Source organism: Galeopterus variegatus, unplaced genomic scaffold (assembly GCF_000696425.1).
Source record: "Galeopterus variegatus unplaced genomic scaffold, G_variegatus-3.0.2 Scaffold523, whole genome shotgun sequence".
Lineage (NCBI taxonomy): Eukaryota > Metazoa > Chordata > Mammalia > Dermoptera > Cynocephalidae > Galeopterus > Galeopterus variegatus.
In genome coordinates, this window is record NW_007726634.1 from 93,412 (window position 1) to 109,759 (window position 16,348).

The 16,348-nt window shown below is 40.6% G+C and overlaps 1 protein-coding gene across 1 annotated transcript in view; it reads left to right on the forward strand.

Annotated features, from left to right (window-relative positions):
- The first annotated feature begins 15,145 nt into the window (after positions 1 to 15,145).
- STAT4 (signal transducer and activator of transcription 4) overlaps positions 15,146 to 16,348 on the forward strand; it is a 94,683-nt gene continuing 93,480 nt past the window's right edge. The window contains exon 1 of the mRNA XM_008569668.1: positions 15,146 to 15,207. The gene's annotated coding sequence lies outside the window, so the exon portion shown is untranslated. The remainder of the gene's footprint in view (positions 15,208 to 16,348) is intronic.

The window sequence follows — 16,348 nt, forward strand, 5'->3', positions numbered from 1 at the left end:
ATTTTGCAAAATAACATATACGATAATGGAAAGCCACAGACAGTGGGAGTGATGTAGAAACATGCTTTCAAGAATAACATTTTACTGATTTATAGGGAAGGTGAAAATAGAAGTGAACAATAAAAAGACTGAAATAATCTTTTCTCCGTAAGTTTTGTTTTATATTTGTTTTACTCTGACTGTGACAAAAGCAAAGTTGCAGATAAAAGATAATACTTTTAGTTGGTAAGAGCAGGGCACCGGTTAGCAGCAATATATTGAAACTGTAAAAGGGGTAAGTAAAAAAAGTACTTTAGGAAATCTGGGATCATCAATCAAGGCTGAAATAATACTTTAAATGGTAAGTTTTAAAAAGGCAAAAAGAAGAAGGCAAGTCATGATTAAAAAGGCTGTTTGGAGACATTAAATTTTCTCTGAATTTTTGCCCTAGTTTATACCAAAGCTTCAAAGTAATGGAAAAGGGTAATCAGGACTTAGTCACATCTTAACTGTTACTCTTTTATAATTTTTATGTAGAAAAAGCAGTATTGATCGTATCATGCTATTTTCATTGAGGATATACCTAACCAACTGTCCGTCCTTTTTATTTCTTTATTCCCAGTAAGTTACCTTGAAAAAATAAGACATTTAATAAGTATTTGATGAATCAATGAAAAGTGAAGAAATGATACTGTTCAAAGCATTCATTTAATGACAGCTCTGTGAATGGTGGCACCATGTCTCAGAGGAATTAAACAATCTTCATAGGCCTATGCTTGGAAACTCAGTTTTTCAAGGGACAAAAAAATGCCATAACATTTTCCATAATCTTAATTTCCTAGGCTTTAGACTCCTAGTTCCAGACACATCCCCAGCTCTGATCTTTACCTCCCTTTCTTCTACATTGAGACTTCTGTCTTGCCATGGTTTTTTGGGCTTGGATGTGTACCTTGTTCTTCCAGATACGTATGGTCCCAGCTCTGATCCACAGGTATAATTTACCTATCCTTTGTCAATAGACTAAAATATTAGATTGGTCTGGGGGAAAATGTCGTTCGTGTAAAGTCATATCTTATTCTATTCACATTATTTATTCACCGTAGCAATTTTCCCCGTGCCATAAAAGTTGAGCCTACAGGTCTTTAATTTTCAGAACTAAACCTTCTTCCCTTTTATTACACAACCATTTTATGTTGGCTCTTTTCCCAGTGTGCTGGCACTTTCTCAGTCCTCCATGAAATGTTAAAGAATAACAGATGTAATTCTGCAAAAACTTCAACCAATTCAGCAAGTTGTCTGTGAAGTAAGTCATACTCCGTGTAAGTCTGAATACAGCTTCTTTATAAACAATCTATTGTCAGTCTCTTGCTGTCTTTCTGGGGCTCTCTGTCCTTATCTCAAATCCATAGTGTGGTACTATTTTATACTGTTATCAATCAGGCTGTACCTGGCTGCTTGTGAAAGAAACTCAACTCCAAGTTGCTTAAGAAGAAAGAATTCATTTGTTAGGTTGGCCTTGCTGAATAACATCTTCCATAGACAGGGAAAAGGCCACTGAAAGCTCCAGGCTTACATGGTCCTTACCACCCACAGTTCCAAAGAGAGAGTCAAAGAGATTGAGTACCCTGATGGGCCATAGAGGGTCCCACCCTAAGTCCACAAGCATGGGTCACTATAAGGAATAAAGTGCTGCTGGACTGAGACCTCTGTGTTCTTGACAACAAAGCCCCAAATGAAGTGGAAATCTGACAGCCATTCTGGATAGTTCTAGTCTTACGCCCCCAGATAATATAAAGTCCACTTTGAGAATCTGAATTAGCCATAATTTGAATGTAAGAAGAAAATATATCCAGGAATAAGGTAGACCCTTTAGTTATTATAAAGACCAAAACCTAAAGGTGAGAAACTAAGTGTTTCAGCTGTGTTATTGAATAAATCCAATTAGGTGAATAAATAGGCCTGAAACTATATCCCTTTCTGAGGCAGAGTTTACATAATACAGTAAACAGCAAAGGTGAAAGACTCCGCACAAGAGGACTCTCTAGGACATTTTCCCTTGTGTTGTCAAGGTGTTCTCAATAGTAACCTGACCTTGAGTTTTACACAGGCATCATTTGCAAGAGGTAATTGCCTTCCACCAGAAAGCATTTACTCCGCTGGTTATCTCCAAAGAAAAGAGCAGCACTGTTGAAAGCTCGTGTTTAAGGGCATTAAGTAGGGCATGAGAGCAGCCAACTAAAACAGATTTGGAGCTCTGTCAGTATTGCTAGAGAAGACAACAAGTCAGTGTAGTTCTTGCTACTTGGCCATTTGCCTTAAATGAAGTGTTAATTCTCTCAATCTGGAGAATCTGCCCTTTGTTGGAAAGACCAGTTCACTGAATGATCTAATCATTTCTTGCCCTTTGCCAGCCTCTGTATGTAATCCATTATTATAATTATTAAGCAACAGCCAGTGAAATTCTCTGAGAATGGTACAGGGAGTTAGAAATGCAAAAACAGGGAATACAGCCTTCCCCTAATATTTAGTTTAAATATTTTTATAGGATATCCCGGTTAAGCCAGACATCTTGTTTACAATAGGGCAGTATTGTAGAGTGTAAGCAAGAGGATAAAGCACTTACAGGACAAGTTACCACTATGCGGTCAGTTATGTTAAAGTTTCATGTCACAGGGCCAGCCCGGTGGCGCACTCGGTAGAGTGCGGCGCTTGGGAGTGCAGCAGCGCTCCCGCTGAGCGTTGGATCCCATATAGAGACCGGTCCGCTTGCTGGTTGAGCGCGGTGCGGGCGCGACACCGAGGGTTGCGATCCCGTTGCCAGTCAGGAAAAAAGACAAAAAGGAAAAAAAAAAAAGTTTCATGTCACAGCTGATTAACTGGCTGCTTCTGATAGGGCCACACATGACAAGCTTCTCCACCCTTGTAGAGAGAATCTGCAGGCTAAAAGGGATCCTGAATAGATCCCTTTTTGGTACGTTATCTCAGGTCTTAGCATCCTTGATTTTGATTAATTAATCTTTTATATACCTACCAATACTTGATAAAGTTGACTACTGCCCTTGTGATTTCTTTGTGGACTTTCCTTATCTCTTGGATCAATGAGAAAGTAAGTGTAGAGGCCATGCTTTTGTATTGGAAGTGAATTGGATTACTGGAGAAAGTACACTAGAAAAACCAGCCAACCAGCCAACCAACCAACGGTAGTGACTCTAGAATTTCCACAACGAAAGGACTTAAAAATGACAACTTATTTGGAAGGGATAGCCAGAGGAATTGCCTTTACTTAGATGATATATTCTTTGAGGGGGTGGTATGGTGGATAGTGTGGAGAGGCAAGAGACCCTGAACCATCTTTTGGCGTCACCACTCTGTAAGCTCGACAGACCTAAATACCCAAGAGACAAAGCTTTTATCTAAATTAACTAACACCTGGCTTAGGTCTCTCCTGAGTATGAATCCGACCAATGTCACTTCTCAATTGTTCAGGTTAAACAAAGCCAAGAATAAATTCTCACAATACTTTGATGTATTATTGTTCATATGCCCTCTCCTTCCCCCTACATCATCCCAGTGTAAAGTACAACCAATATACTTGCCATAACCATAGAGCAAGTTGATGGGGTCTACTTTATTAATTCTGTAAACCCTGTGATGTCTCAGGGACAAGCCATTAAACAATCACAGATGACAAAAGGCTAGAGAATAATACCCTTCTTGTTTGAATGTGAAAGGAACTCTTGCAGATAAGCTCAAGAAGCCTCCATTTTCAGGTGTTCTGCGAGTTGGTTTCCATGTGAGAATAGTGCCCTCTGCTGCCTGTTCAACAATCTAGCCTTCAGAATTGGCTAAGGAAAAGAAATTCTTATCTGCAACTTGACCAACATCAACAATTTATGTAATGACTGACCCCTTAAAACAGCACTTTTCCATTTGAAACTGTGTTCTTTGATTGTGTGTAAGACTATTCTTCATTGCTCTAATCTAGCATAAAACTAAGAACTTGGTAGTTGCACAGCAAGATCAAAAGAGTCAGTAGCCAAAAATAAAAGATGTGTTTATTCCAGCTCATCGGTGATGATTTGACTCTAAGTCAAACAATTCTCAAGGGAGGGAAGATATCAATCCTTCACTTTTAAGAGTGAGTTTATTATTTTTACACCCAATGGAGCTACAGACTTCAGTTTGTTTTTGGACTGCATGGTCATTGGTCATTTCTACATATGGAAGAAAGAAAGCTGCATTCTTCTAATGACATATTTTCCACAATTTGGGCATTTGTTCCAGGTGGATATTTTCTTTGGGGATTTTCTTTTTGCTGGAACCAAGGAATTCCAAGCCAGCGATGACCAGATAAAGCCTTTTTCTGTAAATATATGTCACAACAACCCTCAATGTCTCCAGATAAGGATTCTGGTCTGAAAATCTGGTGATAAAACTAAACATGAAACTATTGCTCCAGCCAGTTAAGAATGCATCAGTTGCCTCATTCTTTTAAAAAGGTCAAACTGATGAGTTTTAAGAGGGGAGAAAATAGCTGTTTCAGTTTGTGTCCTCCTAAATATTTGCATTCACCCATCTTGCTACAAAGGGCTTAGGTCTCCTCTTCCTCCCTCTTCCCTTTTCCTCCCATTTTTTGGAGACCCCCAGCAGATAATAGAAATAGTGTATAGGACGATTCAGGCTGGGAAGTATGACTTTAGATCAGAGAAGGAAAATTGCCAGCATTCATACCTACAAATCTGTATTACTTAGTTAGAACAGTGTAGGTTGTGTTTTGTCGCGTGTGTGTGTGTGTGTGTGTGTGTGTGTGTGTGTAAGTTTGAAGGAAAATTGCCAGCATTCATACCTACAAATCTGTATTACTTAGTTAGAACAGTGTAGGTCTACACTGTGTTTTGTCGCGTGTGTGTGTGTGCGTGTGTGTGTGTGTGTGTGTAAATTATTTGAATTACGCTAGCAATTGAAATTCAGGTGATTTTTCTTTAAAAACGCATAGGTTGTAATTGTGGAAAGAGTCCCCAGAGGCCCCATTATCTGCCTGCCCCAGGAGGCCCTTGAGTTCACAGCACTTGATGTACAGGCCACTCCTCTTTGGATGACTTTCTGTTCATATTCAGACCATGGGTGCTGGTGTGGAGCTTTGGAGGAGTTTTATCAAACTACTCATCTGAAGCCCTATCAGCTCCATCTCACTTCACCTACTTTGCTCCCTTCCAAACATAAAACCAAATTTCATCCTGTCCTCACTCTCTTTTCCATGATAGCCCAGTACGGAAATTCCCATGGCTCAGATATGCTGTACCTTCTTGACATGTCCACCCGCCTCTCTCTGTAATGACTCTAGTACTGAAGAATCTGGGTCAGAGTTACAGAAGTAATCAGATGGTGATTACTCAGAAGGCAGATCCTGAAGCTCCTACCCAGGACCTCAGATGTGCCACAAGGCACCTTAGCATTAGAAAAAAATGCTTCCTTCTATTAGATGTAGCCATGCACCAGGGCTCATATCTTGGGAGTTGAAGCACAGTTTGGATTTCCACCCTCACTCATCCCTCTCAACCAGTCACCCTTGCACAGTGGACAAGCTAAACAACTATTCTCAGAGACCCTGGTACCAACTAACCTTGCTTCTAATGACTCTCCATAGCACATTTGCTTGGGTTATTTTTCCCACTGTCTAGAAGGATGCCAATCAGTCCTACCTTAGTGTCCTTACCCCTACCCGCATACAGTTCTTTCCTCCTTCACTTTTTTTGTTGCTGTTGTTAACCTTACCTCCCAGTTTTTTCTGACTACTTCAGCTCATTTTGGTCATGCTTCTGAATTCCTGTGGCATTTATGCTCAACTATTCTCAGAGACCCTGGTACCAACTAACCTTGCTTCTAATGACTCTCCATAGCACATTTTGCTTGGGTTATTTTTCCCACTGTCCAGAAGGATGCCAATCAGTCCTACCTTAGTGTCCTTCCCCCTACCCGCATACGGTTCTTTCCTCCTTCACTTTTTTTGTTGCTGTTGTTAACCTTACCTCCCAGCTTTTTCTGACTACTTCAGCTCATTTTGGTCATGCTTCTGAATTCCTGTGGCATTTATGCTCAGCATTGTTGTGCAACTGAGCACTTATTAGTTTCGTATGCTTATTTTGTCTTCTCTGACATCAACCCCAAATCATTCTCATTGCGATGAGCATAAGGTAGGAGCCCAGCAAATATTTCATACTGAATTGAATGGATTTCAGAACAAGTATATAGCTCCAGCACCTATAACAGTCTCTGGAGACTTCTGCTTTTGGATATAATGAATTAACAGGGATTAGGGTTGCCAGATAAAATCCAGGAAGCCCACTTAAGTTTGAATTTCAGACATACTTATACTATAGATATGGGTCATACACATACTAAAAAATTACTCATTGTTGTTCTGACATTCAAATTTAACTGGTAGCCTTGTTTTATTTTGTTTTGTTTTGCTAAATCTGGCATCCCTTCCAGGGGTGGAGTTACCCTCTCATCTTACAGAACTAAACAAACAAACAAACAAACAAACAAAAACCCGTGAAACAATGGTTTTCAGACATCGGCAAGAGGTAGTGCAAGAGAATGATCCCTGAGAGAAGGTCAACAAACGAGGCAGTCTGTATGATTACCCCAGCTTACTTTCTGGAGAAAGTTTCCAAGCTTCAGCACAGAAAGATGGAACTCAGAGCCTGGCAATCTCCCAGAGGTGAGGAGACAGAGTTGAGAGTTTGGGGCGAGAGGGGGGCAAGCTGGCTAGAATTCCCGAGGCAGAGTACCAGAAAGGAGACTGCAGAGGCCTACTCTTGATTCTTCAGCTGAGTACTGTGCACATGTGTGTGAAGGAACTACCCAAAGATGGGAGGTGGTGGGAACCACTAGAAAGGAGTAAATGGAACAATTTCTGGAGTTCACACAAGGCTGGGCATACTTTAAATTCTCAATAGCTAGAGTGGAGAAAGCTCAAAAGATATAGAGAAGGCAGAAATGGTCAAATTGGATTTAAAAAAGCAAGACTCAATTATATACTACCTACAAGAAACTCACTTAAAAAATAAAAAAAAATAAGTAAAAGGTTCAAAAAATGAATCTAATCAAAGAAAGCTGTAGTGGCTATATAAATATAAGACAGAGTAGACATAAAGGTAAAAAAAAACATTATCAGGGATGTTTAGAGTCATTTCATAATGATAAAGGGGGAAATCATCAAGAGGAGCAAACAATCCTAAATGTTTATATATCTAATAGAAGAGCTTCAACATACATGAAACAAGAAGTGACAAAAAGTGACAGAACTGGAAGGAGAAATAGACAAATCCAGAATTATTGCTAAGGATTTCAATATTCCTCTGATAACTGGTTGAATAAGTAGACAGTAAATCAGGAAGACTTAAACAATACTATCGACCAACTTGACCTAATTGATATTGATAGAACACTCCACCCAACATCAGCAGAGAACACATTCTTTTAAGTGCATCCTAAATATTGGCCAAGATAGACCATTTTCTGTGCCATAAAATAAGACTCAATAAATTTGAAATAATTCAAATAATAAAAAGTATATTATGTAATCACGATGGATTTGAGTTAAAAATGGATGAGAAAAATATCTAGAAAATCCCCAAACACTTAGGAATTAAATAATAATACACTTCAAAAAAAACCCCAAACCCCACAAGTCAAAGAAGGAATCACAAGGGAAATTAGAAAGTATTTGGAACAGTGTGAATGAAAATTAAAATAAAATATATCAAAATTTGTGGGTTGTAGCTTAACGCAGTGGAAAAGGGGAAATATATACACATTTATATTAGGAAAGAAGAAAAGTTCCAATCAATGACCTAAGCCTCCATCTTAAGAAACATGAGAAAGGAAAGCAAATTGAAACAAAAGGAAACAGAAGAAAGGAAATAAAGGCAAGAGCAGAAATCAATGAAATAGAAGAGAGAAAAATAATACAGAAAATTAATAAAACCAAAAGTTTGTTCTTGGAGAAAATCAATACAATTGATAAATTTCTAACCATACTGTCCTGAGAAAAAAGAGAAAAGACACAAATCACCAATATCAGAACTGAAAGAGGTGACATTATCACAGATTTTACAGACATTAAAAGAATAAAAAGGGAATACTGTTAACAACTTTATGCCTATAACAACAGCTTAGATAAATGGTTAAATTCTTTGAAAGACATAAATTATCTAAGTTTACTCAAAAGAAAATAGGTAACCTAAATAGTCTTATATCTAATAAAGAAATTGAATTTTTACTTTTAAAATTTCCCATTAAGAAAAGTCTGGGCAGAAATGATTTCACTGGTGAGTTCTTTCAAATATTTAAGGAAGAAATAATAGTGAATCTACACAATCTCTTCCAGAAAATTGAAGAAGAGGAAATACTTCCCAACTTATTCTGAGACCAGCATTATTACCCCAATGACAAAGTCAATAACAGGCATTACCAGAAAAGAAGATTACAGGCCAATATCTCCCATGAAAATAAATGCCAAAATTCTTTTAAAATAATAGCAAATTAAATCTGGAAATATGTACAAAATATGTGTAGGATTTGTATACAAAACACTGATGAAAGAAATTTAAAAAACACCTAAATAAGTGACAAGATATACCACATTTCTTTTTAATGTTCTTTCCTTTTATTTCCTTCCATACCACCATAACAAAAACCATACTGATCATTCATGAAACCGGGGAGATGGAGGGGGTATATAATGTAGAAAAAAATAACCTGATATGGATCATTAGACATGGGTTCCTTGACTTCTCCACAAGAAATTTTTCACTGACCCCACTTTTATTGCAAGTTTTGTACCATGTTTTTCTCTCTGTCTCCTCTTATCTCCTCCTCTCCAACTCCTTTTGTATTTTCCTCTTTCCCTTCCTTTCTCCTTTTCTCTCCTATCTGGTCCATTCTGCAAATTTCTATTTATATCTTTAAATGGAGTTCTTTAGCTGTCTTTTTCACTTTTTCCTACCATTCCAAGCTGCTTAACCAAGGTATTTTCCTAAGCAAAGATAGTTTTCTCCCTAAAATATCTGAGAGAGAGATTGGAATCTCCTCTACTTTCCTCAACTTGATGTTTGGATACAGTTGATGTACATTTAATCATTCTATCAACTTTGTGTAACTATTTAGAAACTTATAAATGTAAGATATTCTTATAATTATCAAGGGTAGTGACAGCCTTGGGGGGATGAAGGGCCCAGACAAGGCAAGTCACAAGAAAGACCTTCCCAGGGAAGACAGACTCTGGCAACAGAGCTCTTCATCAGCACGTCCATCTCTTCAGTAAACACTTCTTAAATATCTGCTGTATGTCAGGCACTGAGCTGGATGCTGGAACATGAAGAAAAATAGCATTTAGTCCTGACCCTCTGAATATTCAGTTCTGAGAGACACCAGCATATGAACAACATCATAAAATACATTTAGGTGGTTAAGGGCTTTCTCATCAACCAGCAGAATTTTGGAGGGGAACAGTTTAAATTCAAATATCATAACCTACTGTCAAACCTCATTTTCTAGTTTGTGGTGCAGCAGAAACAGTCACCTTGTGGAACAGTACAAACAGATGCTATAAAACCGGGTAACTTGCTAAATGTTTTGGAACTCTAAATGTTGGGGACTTTTAAATGCATGGCTAACTGTCCGTGTGCCCACGGGAAAGCTGGAGAATCAGGGTATATGCATCATCTCTAACCAATACACTATGCAATGAGACTATTTTGGGATTTATGTTTAAATCATTAAACTTACTTCTTCTATAGATCTCTGAGCAATTTATTGCTTTTCTCATGAGAGCAGATAAGATTTTTTGTATCACAGAATAGTAGAGAGTGTTGTTACTGGGGTCAGACAGTCCTGAGTTTGAATCCTGAATCTGATTAGACTCTCTAAACCTCACTAAGCCTCCGTCTCCTTATCTTTGCCAATCGGAGATAATAATGATATTATTATTACAGAGTGCTGTGAGGATTAAGTAAAACAATGCATATGAAGTTCTCAGCAGCATGTCTGGCGTGTAGTGAGAGCCAATTGAGTGCTACTATTACTTGAACCAAGGCTGTGATTTGTAAATTGCAATGTTTCTGAGGTGTCAGTAGAGGGAGTACAGTTATTTGGAACAGAACGTTAAGACAGCTACCTTAAGAAGCTTACTAAACCCTTGGTACAAGATATTGTCCCTGTTCTGATGACACTTGAGAGACCCACACACGATGAGCCAGTAAGACCCACACCAGGCTGTCCTGTCCCAATAGTCCTTGCTGTACCACTCATGTGGCACTAGCATATGCTCCCACAGATTTCAACATATCTTTCTGTGTGTACCCCCCATTCTGTCTGTCCAGCACCCAACTCCAACTCACCCCAGCTTCCTTGGGATACTAAGCGAGGAAGCTGGAAAGGGAGAAGTAAGGTTCTACCACAAAAGTGAAAACAAAGAAATGTTTATATTCTTTGTACTAGAATTGGGAGAAGGTGGAGCTGACTTCCTTTTCTTATAGCAGCAAGAGTGTAGTCCCCTCTCTTCCTCTCTGCCTCCAGCATAAGCAGCTTTACTTGGCATAGTGGGAAAAGCACAGTCAGAAGAAATGACTCTGAATCCACTCTGTCTCCTGTTAACAGGTGTAAACATGCCTACCTGTTTATCTCCCTGTGTCATCTGTATGTACGAGGGGAGAAGGGAAAGCGGAGGGTTAACCTAGTGACCTTCAATGTTCCTCACACAACTAGATTGTTATTCTGTTACTAACAGCTGCTACTGATTAGGCATTTTCCACGATCTCATCTCTTACATCAAATCTTTGAATCTTCCCAGCAATTTCATGTGGGATATAATAGCCCCATTTTTATAGACAGGGAGTATGGGGCTCAGTGAGATCAGGTAACTTATCCGAATTTTCACTGCTAGAAATTGGCACACCAGAACTAGAATCTACTTTTTTGAAAGGCTCTAATCTGGGATTAGCCCCATTTTTATAGACAGGGAGTATGGGGCTCAGTGAGATCAGGTAACTTATCCGAATTTACACTGCTAGAAATTGGCACACCAGAACTAGAATCTACTTTTTTGAAAGGCTCTAATCTGGGATCCCCCTCTTAAGATGAGGCAACAAAACATGAGGTGAAGGGCTCATAACCAGGACAGATGGGGGACATTTTATAGGGGAAAGAGGAATCTGTGGGGGCTTTGACTTGAGAAACTTCACAGGAATTTCATTTTAACATTTGTCTATTTCACTTTGGATTTTTCTTCTTTTTCTTTGTTTGGCTCTGAGGGACTAGTGAGAGCAGGGCCTGTGTTAGGGCTGAGAAACTGAGGGCCCGGCTATTGAGACTCGATGCTAAGAAAGAGAAGCAAAGTGGACATAGAGATGTCCTTTGTTAGATGTCTGGCTCAGTTCATGACATAGGAAAGGAGACAGAGGTTCAAGGCACACACTTTAACCAAGAAAGGTGTTCATTTGGGTGGAGATTCCCTCGTGCTATACACCTCTGGGTAAACTGTTTACAGCGGATAGGATGTGGCAAATAGAGCAGAGGTTCTCTAAGTGTTATCTGTAGATCCCTGGGGTAGTTCTCAAGATCTTTTCAGGGGGTCTGCAAGGTTAAAGAATTCTTGTAATAACACAAATATAGTTTTGCCTTTTTAGTCTGTTGACATCTGCACCAATGGTATCAAAGCAATGGTGAGTGAAACTGTTGGTGCATTGCCATGAAGCAAGACAGTGCCAAATTATACCAGTAGTCATTGTATTCTTCACCACCACACACTTAAAATAAAATTTTTAAAATGCCATTTGACTCAGGAAATTTCATGATGAAGCAGCTGAAATTATTAATTTTATTAAATCTCAGACCTTAAGTACATGTCTTTTAAATATTCTGTTTGACATAATGGGAAGTACTCATATTAAAGTATGATGGTCCTCCCACAGAAGAGCACTTGTGTGATTGACTGAGTTGCCAAAGTGAGACTGTCAATTCGAGGAAAACAACTGGCAATATCTTTGCCGATAATAAAATTGGAGCATTCAAGCAAAAATTAGAATTGGGAGAACTTGTGTCAATCACCATGAGCTTCACAGCTTCTCAATACTTATAATGCTTTTCTGATGCGGCCAGTGGTGATAGTACCTGATGTGAATTTTTTTTTTTCCTTTTTGTCTTTTTTTTTACTGACCGGCAACGGAATCGCAACCCTCGGTGTCACGCCCGCACCACGCTCAGCCAGTGAGCAGGAACCGGTCTCCACATGGGATCCAAACCCTCGGCGGGAGTGCCACTACGCTCCCAAGCAGCACACTTTCCAGTGCGCCACCGCACCACGCTCAGCCAGTGAGCAGGAACCAGTCTCCACATGGGATCCAAACCCTCGGCGGGAGTGCCACTACGCTCCCAAGCAGCGCACTTTCCAGTGCGCCACCAGGCCGGCCCGTGATGTGAATTTTTGATATTGTCTGATGAAATGTGTTAGCATTTAGAAAGTCTGCGTAATTCGGTGGACTAATATTTTCTAAATAACCACTGTGTGATATTACAAAATCATGTGTGGGTAAAAGCTCTATTCAAAATAAAAGATACATCAATGAATTTTAATGTAACAGTATACATAAAGTTTATTGGTAAAGTTTCAGATTTCACGATGCAACTAGCCCTTGAGAAACTACCACTTGTTGAGTTCTGGTCTGGTATCAAAGACTAATAACAGTATTATCTGAAAAGGCCATTATAATACTCCTCTTTTCCAGCTACATAGCTGTATGAGTCCAGATTTTCTTCAAATAGTCGAACCAAAATAATATTTTGCAATAGATTAAATGCAGAAGTATGAGAATCCAGCTATCTTCTCTCAAGCCAGACATTAAAGACTTTTCTTTAAATGTAAATTAATGCCACTCTTCTCATTAATTTTTTGTACTGGAAGATGTACTTGTTTTTCATAAAACATGTTTATTTTAACACATGATGGGCTTATTACTGTAATTTTAAGTGAATAAATATTTTAATTTTTTCTCAGGTTTAAGTTTTAATGCAGTAAATAAAAATTTCATGCAGAACAGTAATACACAAAAAATTCTTTAGGGTTGTCAACAATTTTTAGGAGTATAAAGGTGTCCTGAGACTAAAGAGTATGAGAACAGCTGGGAGAGTCCCAAAGTGAGGCCCTAAAAAAGAGGAAGAGAACAAACCCTCTGCTTTGTACAACAGGCATTCAACAGTTGAATATTATGATGACAAGGGCATGCCAGCATGACTAACACTAAGGCAGGAAATGAAAAGTGCTAAATGAGTGGTCTAAACCTGCACTGTCCAATATGGTACCACTAGCCACATGTGGCTATTCAGCACTTGAAAAGTGGCTAGTCCTAATTGAGATGCCTCGTAAGTGCTAAATACATACCAGACTTCAGAGATTTAGTGTGAAATAAGAAATACAAAGTATCTCATTAATAATTTTATACTGGTTATATACTAAAATGTTAATATTCTGTATATGTTGTATTTATAATATTAAAATTCATTTCACCTGCTCTTTTTTTCACGTGGCTATTAGAACATTTTAAATTACATTTATGGCTTGCGTTTTATTTCTCATGGACAGCCCTGGTTTAGACAGAAATTGTGAAAAGAATTCAGAGCAGGAAAAGTTGCTATAGATTTGGGTCATCAGTGAAGTCTTCATCGAGAACTATAGGATTTCAATAAGTAGACAAGTTGGGGGAGGAAATTCCAGGCCAAGGCAGCATCAACAGTACAGTATGAGAGGTCATCTAGGCAGCAGAGGAGACTGGTCTGGGTCGTTTTGTGGGCTCCTGTAGTGGGGAAAACCTTCTTGGATAGGTTGGGGCAAAACTATACAGAACTTTGAGTGCCAAGAATTTGGACTTTTTCCTATAGGCCATGACTGCTTCCCCAAAAGAAAACCAGACTTTGCCTAGTAGTGTATGGAGTAGCCTGAATTAGGCACACTTTCTTCATGGGGTGACAGAGCAGCTTCTGGAAACTGCCTAGTGGGCAAACTGCCAGGACCAGGCCTGCCTGACCAGTAAATCACAGTAATATAGAAAGAGTGACTTCGGGGTGATTAATTTATTTGGGTGTGGGGAGAAGATAGGGAAGGATGATAAATGTAAGCACAGGATCACAATGTCACCTGGGAGAGGAGGAGACTCCAGAGGGCGTACTTGTGAGATGGTGGGTCAGGCAAGTGGTGGTGCAAGCCTTTTATCTTGCTATACTTATTGCTCTAGGCATGTGTGGAATCACCATGAGTCATGCTTTCTACCTTTCAGTCCATCTGTCTTTCTTTATCTTACTGAACATTTCTAGAACTCTTACTAGGTTCCAAGGGGTTAACATCTAGCTCCAAGGAGATGAGATCAAAGACCACTGAGGGGGGAGTGGAGACAACTGAGCTCTTATCTGGGCTCAGTGAGTAACTTTGGTCACCTCTCTGGGCCTCAGTCTCTTGAGATATGAAAGAGGATTTAGAATGAGATGGGACCAAGGCTCCCTCTAGCTCTGTGATTCTAGAATAGGCCCATGTCACAAAGGGAAGAGAACACACCATGGCTACCAGGTGCAGAGCTTTTCAGAGTAAGGGCAGGCGCTGGTGGCCTACACAAGAGTTGGCCCCAGGTAACTGGATCACAGTGAGGTCAATGAGTTTGGCATTTTGATCCTTCCCACCCCTTCCATGCCAGATGCTGGCTCACCAGGGTGAGTGGAGTCTGACACTAGGAAGACAGGGAGCCAAGGAATTTAGCTCCAGGTAAGTAAATGAGCAGAGATCTTGGGTTGTCTGGGGAAACCACTGAAGAAAATGACAGTGTGTACAATGAGGGCGCCCTCCCTCCACCGCCCACCCACCGTCTTCTGCCGTCCTCGGGCCACCTGCAGGTGCAGGAGGGGCTGGGAGGGTTAAAAGAGAAGAGGGCGCTCTGCAGAGGGGCTTCAGCCTCCCCGTTTCTGCTTTTTAGCATTTCTAGAATAGAGAGTGGGTGGGAAACGACCCAAGTAAAGTCCCAGAGACTCAAACACTGACGCACAGGAAAGCCTCAAGTGGGAGGAGAAATGCAAATCCCCTACTGACGGTGTCGTCATCGGCTCCGTCCTGGGGTCTGTGAAGGGCGATTCTGACTTGGGACTTGAGCACTCCCTGAGACCTGGGCTGAGAGGAGCCAGGTGAGTAGGGCAGACCACACCTCTCCCGAGGGGGAAATGCTTATTTCCGCAGACGGCTGTGTTTTAACCTAAGCAGGGGCGATTCTAACAAGTGGCCGACTGCAGGACTCGCAGGTGCGCTCCGGCGCAGGTCCCTCGGAGGAGCCTGTGCCCCGAGGGCCCGGGAACCCCGGCGCCCCCGGGAGTGCCGGGGCGGTGGCGGGAGAGCGTGGCTGCGCGGAGGCGTGTCCTCTCGCCGCGCTGGCAGTGAGCCCCTCGTCACTTTCTCGGGCGGCTTCCCCGGAGCTGTGATGGCTGGCGTGAGACTGGCCTGCCTGGGTTTCGGAAAGCAGCCCGCAGCTCGGGTCGCCAGTGCTTGTGGCTTTGATGAGTGCGAGTGATATTGGAGGGCAGGTCGTTTCCTTTGCAAGCTACGGGTCTCAGAGCCAATGTGGCGCCACTAAATATCCGTTTAGAGAATCTTCTAGGGCCAGGCATGCAAAGGGCACAGCCAGGCATTCAGTTTTCAGAAGGGATGTTCACAGTTTTCTTGGGATAGGAGAATTAGCCCTTAGAGAGTAAAAGCATAGAAACGTACTGAAGGATGTCTGAAGGCGTTTCCAGAGGCTGTAATAGGGAAGAATGTCCTGGGACTGTATACGGTTTCTTCTTCCCCTTTTCAGCCTTGAGTTCAGCTCTCTGGAAGGAAAGCTCAGGTCTTAGAAGTGATCTAACTTTAACACAGATTAATTCTTAGAAAACAGATTTGCATGCAAATCATAGCAAGGGGTTAACAATAGCGGTAATTAAAATTGTAATGCTTTTTTCAGCTCGTGTTCTCTGTTGTCATTAACTAGAATAAACTGATCGAGATATAGCAGGACAATGTTGATAGTAGCTTGAGGACAAATGTTCTAGTTTTGTGTGGAATATATACACATCCAGCGTCTGGAAAGACAACAGGGTTTGGATGAGGAGACCTCAGGTCTGTCCTTAGGAACTGTGCATCTACGGCAGGAGTCATTTCACCATTTGGTCTTCAGGTTTTTTTCATTTTTAAGGTTGGAGTAAAGCTTACTATCCACCTACCCTTTTCATAACAATATCAAGAGTGCTACTCACTCTTCATTTAACAAGCATTTATTGGGCACTTACAATATGC